General features: G+C 31.1%; 1 long non-coding RNA gene across 1 annotated transcript; it reads left to right on the top strand.

The window, feature by feature from the left end:
- Nucleotides 1–8,430, top strand: LOC112743978 (uncharacterized). The gene is made up of 4 exons (XR_003813730.2): nt 1–310; nt 457–1,066; nt 1,180–1,286; nt 7,082–8,430. It is a non-coding gene; the product is annotated as an uncharacterized lncRNA (long non-coding RNA).
- The last annotated feature ends 2,285 nt before the right edge of the window (nt 8,431–10,715 follow it).

Genomic DNA, 10,715 nt, shown 5'->3' with positions numbered 1-10,715 from the left:
AGTTTCTCTATTTGAGAATCTTTTTCCCCCTGTTGGTTTGTCAATTCCTTGTGGTCCTTATTACCTTACTGCGTCACACGCAATCACCCCCATTTCCCGGTCCTATATTTTCCCCAGATCTACCCTCACTCAACTCCCAATCCTTCACAAACACACACACTCGCTCCATCTCCAACCTCTGCTTCAGATCTACCTCAATGGGTGGGGAATTATGGTATGAATCATCACCGAAAAGGGTTCCAAGGAGGGTCTGGTTAAGGTTCCAAATCTCAATCGGCGTCCTCGTGGGTGGAAATCACACCTCCTCCAGGTTTTGCACTCGCTAATCATCTCTTCTTCTCCACTTTCCGGCTTTCAAATCTTTCAAGAACTCTTTCTTGTGTTCAGTCAATCAACCGAACTCCGAGCTTCCTTTTTTTTTTATTTAAATTTTTCTTTATTGGTGTTATACTCCAGATCCTGAAGGGGTCCATAGCGAGGCGCGTGTTCTTCCGCTCAATCATGCTCGCCTCCGCCATCTCGATCGTTTCTCTGCTCCGCGCCTTCTCCGCCTTCGACCTGCCTGACTTAGCTCCGGTGACACTGACCTACACCGACTGCGTCGCCGCAGGTTCCGAAATGCGTTTCGAAAACGCCACTCTCAGAGCCGCGTGCTCAGCACTTTCTGGAGCTCCTTCTACTGCGAGAAAGACGAAAACTTGACGGTCAACGTGGTCAACGACCTTATGAAGAAGCAACTGTTGGATTGCGGAGCCAAGAGCCTCTGCGTCGGAGAAGGTTCGGCGATGGCCGTCGCCGCCATGAAGCACATGGGATTCTCCAGCGTTACCGGTGTCCACAGGCACCGGTTCTTCTCCCTCAAGCAGAAGAAAATCGTGTACGTGCTCAATTATCAGGACTAAAAACTAAAACAAATATATACATTGCTTTTCTATTTACACTCCTATCCTTTCGTTGGTATTTCATTTTCACAAGAAACTGATGAGTGGGGTTTGTTTTCTGTGTTGAACAAGCGAGCCCACAAGCCATCTTCAAGGATCCATTCAGGAGGGGAGAGAATATTCTTGTAAGTCTTTTTTTTTTTCATTTTCTAAATAATGCTGGTTTCAATTATTGGGTCAACTTTTCATTAATCTTGTAGTTGAAAAATAAAATAAATAAAAATTGTATATTTTTAAGGTTATTTGTGATACATACACCCCAGCTGGAGAGCCAATCTCTACAAACAAGAGACACAATGCTGCCAAGATCTTCAGTCACCCTTATGTAGCCTCTAAAGAACCATGGTATATATAGTTTGCAATTTAATTTCCAGTATTTTTATTTTTAAATTTTGTTAAAAAAATAGATGTGAAAATAAAAATATTAATTTATTATTTTTACTAATTTTTTTTCACAAAATTTAAAAAACAAAAACTAAAAATGGCCTGAAATATTAAATTCCCATGCCACTTCATAAATATTTTCATTTTAAGTTCTTGAAACCCTTTTTAGATAGGAAAATTATAAGGTACATAGATATTTAATTTTAATGGCAAAAATAGGGACACTTAGTGTGTGTTTGGATTGTAGTTGGTCAAATTGGAGTTTGAATAAAAGTGATTTTATAGAATTGATTTTGGATAGAAGTAAGTTTGTGTCAACATGATTTATGTTTGGCAACTCTTTATCAAAATTGATTTTGATAAAATAAATATTGTTTAGATAATATTAGTTAAAATCACTTTTAGATAGATAATTACTTAAAAAGACATGACATTAAATTATAATATTATTTTTTTATACATGTTTAATTTTTTTTTATATTTTTTTCTTATATATTTTTTATATAGTATATTTTTAATACTCTTAGTACTCTTTTTTAGTACATTATAATTTTTAACTATCATTATTATTTATGATTAATTTTTTTATTTAATTTATTTTACCTAATAGGATCAATAAATTCTATTATAAAACGATAATAATAAATATAATATACAAAATTATAACTATAAAAATATATAATGTCAAATAAAAAATTAATAAAAAATATAAATAATAAATAATAAAAAAAGAGTTCATATAGAGAGGAATAATAAGAATTCTATAAATAATCTAATAACATGTATAAAGGATAAAGTTGGTAAAAAAAATAAATATTGAAGGTATTGGCTAAAAGTACGTTAGTGCAACGGAGAAGCTAGAAATGATTGCTTCTTGTAAACGTGATTTTATGAACAAAATCACTTCTGCGTTTCTAGAGAAGAAAATTAGCCAAAAATTTTTAAAAAACTCTAACGTGCTTTTTTTCTTCAAACGTGGTTACCAAACACACCCTTAGTTTTTTTCTAGTTTTTTTCTAGTGCAATGATAAGTAGCTTCACAAAGTATTAAATGGCTTAAAGTTTTACAGGAGTTAATTATCATTGCTAGTTCGTAGATTTGCTGACTTTCTCACATAGTAATAATCAATTTTTTTTCCTATTTCCGTGGGAGGTGGGAGGATCATAGTAATTAAACAACTTTAAATATTATTTGAGAGCCAATGAAAAACATTAAATTTTTTATACCAAAGATCAAAGTGTATTTTTTGTTTACAATTGCCATGCTATTTGTTATATGTAAAATTTTTTGCTTTGATATAACTTAAATAATTGTTTTAAAGATTATTTTTGAGGGAAAAAAACATTTGTTTTATCTCAGGATTTAACAAAAATTTTAGTTTTTTATCTTCATAAGGTAAATAAATTCAAATATTCAATTTTAATTTGAATATCTTAAATCATTTTAATTTTCTTATTTAAATATGCATAGCACATTTTTACCATTTAAATACTTTTTTTATTTAATTTCCTTAAATAATTTTTTATTATTAATTTTACATGAAAATATCATCAATTAAGTTTCTACCATTTTTTTTAATCCAAGGTTTTGAAAATTGAACCGGTCATCGAACCGCTCTAACTATTGGTTCATTGGTTTATAAGCTCAACTGATTCAACCGTGGCTGAAAAAATCGTTTTATAATAAAATAATAAATAAAATATAAATAAATACATTAAAACATAATTATAGTTTAATATAAACCTTAAAATGTTATCCAAATTAAAGTACTACATAAATCAGAATGTTATGATCGGATTCAAATACAAACTAAAAAGTCAAATAACAAAATAAGACAACCAAACATAAAATACCAACATCCAACACAAGATAGTGAAATAGGGATGAGGCGAAGGAGAATCTTTACTTCTTCTATGGATCTTTCATTCCTATTTCACTATCTTGTGTGATGTTCGCCGTTGTTCAATGCCAACTCTCCACATTCTTCATCAAACAAGCCACCACAATGCAACGTTCCATACTACTAAATTTCAAAATCCCTGCCGCATCACTTCAAGGAGCAATTGGAATTGTAATTCTCCTTTGTGTTCCAATCTACGACTGTGTTTTCGTCCCCATTACTAGAAAATTCATCGGCCAACGTTTCGGCATAATGTTTTGTCAAAGAATCGGAGCCGGCCTTATTCTGTCCGCACCAAACATGGTTGTCTCGAATTTTGTAGAGACCAAAAGAATTGGAGTCTGTATTCAACGTAATCTTATGGAGAATTCGAAGCCGACGTGCCAATAAGTATACGGTGGCTTCTGCCACAATATGTTATTAATGGCACGTCGGATGCGTTAACAGTGATAGGATTTCAAGAATTGTACTACAATTAGATGCCCGGAGGGAATGAGAAGTTTGGGAGCGGCAGCACTCTCCGTTGTTTTTGGACTCGGAAGTTTTGTTAACAATGGGATTATAGTTGTTGTGGTTGCAATCAACTTAAGATTTGGGGATAAATGGTTGCAAAACAATCTGAATAAGGCTCATTTTCATCACTTTTACTATGTGCACTTGTTTATACACAAAAGCATTAGAAATGCGCACATAAATACATAGGTTGATAGCACTTAACCCAACAAGAACCCAATAAAAGTGATGAAGATGAGCCTTATTCAGATTGTTTTGCAACCATTTATCCCCAAATCTTGAGCTGATTGCAACCACAACAACTATAATCTCATTGTTAACAAAACTTCGGAGTCCAAAAAACGGAGAGTGCCGCCGCTCCCAAACTTCGCATTCCCTCCGGCATCTGATTGTAGTACAATTCTTAATCCTATCACTGTTAACACATCCGACGTGACATTAATAACATATTGTGGCAAAAGCCACCAAATACTTATTGGCACGTCGGTTTCGGATTCTCCATAAGATTATGTTGAATACAGACTCCAATTTTTTTGGTCTCTACAAAACCCAAGACAACCATGTTTGGTACGGACAGAATAAGGCCGACTCCGATTCTTTGACAAAACGTTATGCCGGAACGTTGGCCGGTGAATTTTCTAGCAATGGGGACGAAAGCTCGGTCGTAGATTGGAACACAAAAGAGAATTACGATTCCAACGACTCCTTGAAATGATGCGGCTGAAATTTTGAAATTTGGTGGTATGGAACGTTGCATTGTGGTAGCTTGTTTGATGAAGAATGTGAAGAGTTGGCATTGAACAACGACGAACATCACACAAGATAATGAAATAGAGATGAGGCTAAGGAGAATCTTTACTTCTTTTACTTGATTTATTGTGCATAGCCTCCATGGATCTTTCACGTTGCTTGAAGCTTCATCTTTGTCCATCATCATTGCCTTGTCCAGAAATCTATCATAATGATTTCAATTGTTACGATGAAATGATGGTGAAAACTTAGGTGCAGTAGTGAAACTAATAGTTGAGAGTCGTTAAATAATTTGACTGAACGGTTTTCAAACCGTCAATTTCACGTAGTGAATTAAATTTAGGTGCAATAATAAAATTAAAGTTGATAGTTGATAATCGTTAAATGATAATTTAATCAAATTTATCAAATTATCTAACAATTTTTACTATCAACTTTTAAAATGAAAATGTACTACTCACATGAAAAATTTTTTATACAAAAATATCATTAAAAATAGACATATGCATTAATATATTTGACTAAAAATAATTAATATTTATATATATACTAATTAAAAATTATTAAATAAAAATTTAATTAAATATATAAATTATTTAATGATTATTGATTATCATCTTTATATTCGAGTCACTTTGACTTAAATTATTTAATATAATACTTATACATTTCTTACCTAATATTTTTATATAAAAGCATTTCATAGTATAAGTTATGAAATGAAAGAAGATTAATTCTATTGGTAACTACTTGTAACTTCCCATGATGGTTCTCTAAAGAGGCTGATATTGTCAACAAAACCATTCTCTGCATGCATGCAATTCAAGAATAATAAGAATTAAATTAATAATTCTAAGAAGGTAATAATTTAAAATTATTTTTTTTAATTCAATATCTATAATTTTATACATGTAACATGTATAATTATATATTTATTACTTCTAAAATAGTAAAAATTGAGAGATTTTAATTATTTTATGCAAATTTACTGATCGAACTTACCACTAGAATTTACTTAAAAATTTATTTATATCATAGTTAATAAACGAATTTAATCTCCTTTAGACAATGAATGTGCTTTTAGTCGGAAAAAAAATAGAGAGCAACACTCCTTAAAAGTTAACTTGCTATTAAAAATAAAAATAAAATATAAAATAAAACATCCTAGACTTTATATTCTAAATCATAAATCCTCGATTTAAACCATTGATATAAAATATAATAAATAAAAAAATGAATATTATCACTCCTTTTTTGATAATGCCGCTTTCTTTTTTTAGAAAATATATAATATAAAAAAATCACATTTGGAGTTTTGGATTGACATTAAAAAAGAGAATAGAATTATCATTTTTTAAATAAAAAGTTAAAATTTATTTAATAAACAAATAGTACAACACCCCTTTTATTCAATAAAAAACATTTTAAGATAAACAGTATGAATAATTTAAACTTAAAAGTATGTGCATAATAAATTTGAGGAAAAGTAGTTACCTGACTTCAAAAGTGATAAGAACAAATATAATTTGTATATATAATATAAAAATTGATTTACCAAAAGACAAATGAGAAGAGAGGATGATAGTGGTGAAGCGATCAAGATATGAATCAGCAATGAAGCTACCAAACAAAGGGAAGAGTAACAAAACTCCATTCCAAGTGTTTATATTTTTTGTAGCTTCACTTAGAGACTCATCAAGTTCATTTGTTAATCCTGTTATAGCAAATGACTCTGCAAATTTGACAACTGTTGCAATATATATTCCACACACAAATTATTTCTTATTGCATTGTAAATTAATAGTAACTATAAACTCTTATTATTTTATAATAACTGTTTAAAAAAATATATAAATTTTTGAGACTAGTAGAAGTTTATTATGTAATTAAAAAATTACCCTAAAATTTTTTTATAACTAGAATTAATACTAGATTTTTTTTTAAAAGATTTACAAAGTCTCATCATAATATATGATTAAATTAAGGGTATATAAATGGAAAAAATATTTTGAAATTTAAAAAAAAAAATGATCAAACAGAGTGTCTCTTATCTTCAAACTCATGAAACTAAATGTAAGAAAAAACAAAATATAGTGAAACAAGAAAATGAGAATTATTAAATTTGTGTATAATAATAAACTTACAAGTGATGAAGATGGCAGCAGGCCATCCACCCTTTTTTGTGGTTTTGGAATTCTTACTGTCATCCATAGATTTATGCAAGTAATGAACATTGGAGGGTGTTATATATTATATACAAGTGGGTGGTGAAAATTGACGTGATATATAAAATTTGGTGAAATATGAAAGTGAATAATATGATGAAAGTGAAGAATAATAGAAAACCTACCTAATTATGCAATAAGAACCAAATAGATGCCTTGAAAAAGCATTTCCTATATAAGAATTTTCTTCTTCTTTTAGGTATGAATAATAAGTGTACGTATTTGGAATTTACCATAATAATAATGTTCCGATCGAATACGCTTTTTATTTATTTAATTTCGATGGTTTACATCTCACATTTCATTATGGCATGTATTATATGTATGTGTTGATTACATCTTTTTCTATGTCATGGGGTGTCCGAAGTTGACCAAAAATGAGGCTTAGATAACAATGTCACAGAAGAGTGAAGACATCATTGTCTCCAACATCAAAAGAACCCTTGCCAACTGATGCGCCCCATCTATGTTTAATTTAGGAGATTTTATCACTATTTTTCTACATTTATTCACTAAAATAGCATAGTTTTGTATATTCTCCTTAATTTGAGTTTAAGTGTGAAAACATGCTTTTTAGGCTCTTAATTTGTTAATTTTAATTCACCTTTGATTCCACTAGATGCCTTGATGTGTTTGTTAATGATTTCAGGTTGAAAAAGCTAGGAATGGATCAAAGGAGTGAAGAAGAAAGCATGCAAAGTGGAGAAATCATGGAAAATAAGGATTTGGGATGCATTCATTGACGCGCACGCGCACGCGTAGCAGACGCCACGCGTGAAATGTGAGGTCGCCAGGCAACGCGTACGTGTGGAACGCAAATTGCCAAGCGACGCGTACGCGTGACCCACGCGTACGTGTCGACGCTCGCACGTCGGTGTTTTTGGGTGACAAATTTCTAATCCCAACACTTTTGCATTTCATTTTTATTTGCATTTTATTTTTAGATCTTTTAGGATCTTTTGTTGCATTTTCTTATTTTTGCATATATATACATAATAAGCTTAGCCAAAATAATGAAAATTTTCAAGATTTCTATCTATAGGGCATTGACATTCCAATTGATTTGAGTAAAAATCTTTTATTGAACTTGCTTGAATTATATATTGTGGAACATGTTTTGAGCTAAGAACACAAACATGTGAGTTTTGAGCCTAATTGCGTGGTTACATCTTATAACCACTTATCTTTCTTCTTGTGTGCATTAATCTCTTTCTATGATTGTAATTTTTGATTTGTTTGATTCTTTATGTCCATTATTTTGTGTAGACATGCATTTGTATGATTGAGGTCATCATTTTATTTAGCCCACTTACCTAAATAGCTTACCTTTCATCAACCATTGTTAGCCAACTTTGAGCCTATGATAAACCCACTTGTTTTTAATTTTAGCACATTACAAGCCTTGAAGCAAAAAACAATAAATGTCCTTTATTTGGATCTTTGATTAGCTTAGGCTAGTGAGTGTGTATCATTCAAATGTGGGGAAACTTGGGATATTGGTTGAGGGGAAAAAAAAAAGAAGAAAAGTGGGTGTGTTGTAATTTTTGTTGAAAATATAGGTAATTGGGTATATACTCATGCGTTAATTAAATGTAAAACTATATGCATTGATGCTTTTGTTTGTACTTTATTGTAAAAAGAAAAAAAAATGAAATGAGAAAATAAAAGGAAAAAAATATATATATCAAAAGAAAAAAAATATAGAAAAAGAAAGAAAAAGAAAAGAAAAAAAATAAAAAGGGGACAAAATGCTCCAAAGTGAAGCTCAATAATAATTAATGCATATGAGTTGTGATAAGAAAAAAATGCATGAGTATGTGAAAAAGTGAAGAATGGGTAGTTAGGTTAGCTTTGAATTTGTATAGGTTGCTATATAGGTTATGTGAGAAGTTTAAGCTTATCAAAGATTCAAATTTCAAGCTCACTTGACCATATACCTCTTACCTTGACCCTAACCCCATTACAACCTATGAAAAGACCTCATGATAATTGTATGCATGCATGAAATAATTGTTAATTGTTAGATGAAAAACAAATCTTGGAAAGCATGATTAAGGGAGAATTGAGAGAATCGACCCTATACACTTGAGCGATTAGAGCGGATACACATCCGGTGAGGGTTCGATTGCTCAATTACATGTTTTCACCTACAATCATCACTTTTCTTGCAAGTTTGCAAAAATCTTTAATAACTCAATTCAATTGTGGTTTGGCTTGGTTGATAATACCTTTAGCCCTTATGCTTATATTGGTTTTCTTGAGAATTGATTTATTTTGACCAAGTAATTGCATTCATTTAGATAGTTGCATTTAGATAGTTTACATTGAATAAATAATAATACCCTGTGTTTCTCTCTTGATTAAGTATGAGGACATGTTTGGTTTAAGTGTGGGGAGATTTGATGCGCTACTATTTGGTGGTGCATTCTATGCTTAATTTAGGGGATTTTATCACCCTTTTCCCCCATTTATTCACCAAATAGCATGGTTTTGTATATTCTCCTTAATTTGAGTTTAAGTGTGAAAACATGTTTTTTCGGTCCTTAATTGTTTAATTTTAATTTACCTTTGATTTTACTAGATGCGTTGATGTGTTTGTTAGTGATTTCAGGTTGAAAAGGTTAGGAATGGATCAAAGGAGTGAAGAGGAAAGCATGCAAAGTGGAGAAATCATGGAAAATAAGGATTTGGGATGCATTCATCGACGCGCACGCGTGGAATGTGAGGTCGCCAGGCGACGCGTACGCGTACATGACGCGTACGCGTGGAAAGCAAATTGCCAAGTGACGCGTACCCACGCGTATGCGTCGACGCTCGCACGTGACTTCATTAAAGTGAAACCGCTGGGGGCGAATTCTGGGCTTCCTAGGCCCAAATCCAACTCAATTCTGAGCCTATTATATGCAGAAATCAAGAGGAGTCAAAAGGGAGGGAAGTCATAATTGAATTTGGAGGGAATGCTTTAGTTAGTTTTTAGAGAGAGAGAGAGAAGCTCTCTCTTCTCTCTTGAATTATGATTAGGTTAGATTAGGATTTTTTAGATCTAGGTTAATTTCATGCTTTGATTTACTTTTCCTTTATAAATTCTTGTTCCGCTACCTTCTCTTTCTTAGATTAGTGATTTAGTTCTTGTAATTCTTTACTTTTATGTTGATGCACTCATGCTCTTCTATTTTCCTTTAATGTAATTTTATGTTTGATTTCTTTTATTGTTGATTTGCTTTATTGTTGTTAATTTCCTTGCAATTAGTAGTTGTAGATTTATATCTCTTGTAATTTGATTTTACTTTCCTTTTATGCCTTCTAAGTGTTTGTCAAAATGCTTGGAAGGATGATAGAGTAGATTTTTCTCCTCTAGGCTTTGGTTGAGTAATTAGAGACTGTTGAGTTATCAAACTCTTTTGTTGATTGATAATTGAAAGTTGCTAGTTGATTTGAATTCCACTAACTCTAGTCTTTCCTTATGAGTTGAATAGGACTTAGAGGATTTAGTCTGATTTATCCACTTGACTTACCTTCATATCTAGAGGTTGACTAAGTAGGAGTAATGGACAATTCTAAATCACAATTGATGATGATAATGAGGATAGGGCTTCTAGTTCTCATACCTTGAATTAAATTGAATGATTTTTTTTTTCAATATTCTGATACGGACGCCGAAACGTCATTTGAGTTACTAATTTTGACGATATTAACAACTCTACTATATCGACATAATCTAGATCGATTCATTAATATTAGTGAGGTTAACAATTTCAATATGATAAAAATAGTTATAAATCCATCTTAGTTATAAAAATATAAACTAGATCTTTTACTACTCCTAAGAGAACCTAAAAAATAAATACAAAACTTATATTATATTTAAATCAATTTCACTTCATAAACAAAAAGGATAAATATATATTTATAGTAATGAAAAGATGAAAGCTTTTATAACTTATATAATACAAAATTAATATATAACACAAATTTCATATATTAAATAATAGAAGACTTAT

This window comes from Arachis hypogaea, chromosome 14 (genome assembly GCF_003086295.3).
Source record: "Arachis hypogaea cultivar Tifrunner chromosome 14, arahy.Tifrunner.gnm2.J5K5, whole genome shotgun sequence".
Taxonomy (NCBI): domain Eukaryota; kingdom Viridiplantae; phylum Streptophyta; class Magnoliopsida; order Fabales; family Fabaceae; genus Arachis; species Arachis hypogaea.
This window is presented reverse-complemented; position numbering and strand designations above follow the sequence as displayed.